This window comes from Tubulanus polymorphus, chromosome 2 (genome assembly GCF_964204645.1).
Source record: "Tubulanus polymorphus chromosome 2, tnTubPoly1.2, whole genome shotgun sequence".
Lineage (NCBI taxonomy): Eukaryota > Metazoa > Nemertea > Palaeonemertea > Tubulaniformes > Tubulanidae > Tubulanus > Tubulanus polymorphus.
The window spans coordinates 5,570,995-5,571,249 of NC_134026.1; positions in this window are offsets into that span (position 1 = coordinate 5,570,995).

The window sequence follows — 255 nt, forward strand, 5'->3', positions numbered from 1 at the left end:
TTAGAATTATTCAGTCTGTCTTCAGTGTATCTTCCAAATCGGATATCGAATTGTCTGATTGGGATGCAGATTAATACCTACATTAAAATACAACTCCCGTAAAATTCACATGTCTGAACATCTGACTGAACAGGGTAGCACTGCAGTTTGGACTGCTTGAAGCAGGGTTATTCATCCTTTCTTTATACGTAGAAACAAAGTCGCTTTTTTCGTTGGAATTTTTTTTATTTTTGATTTAACACAATTCACCCCATC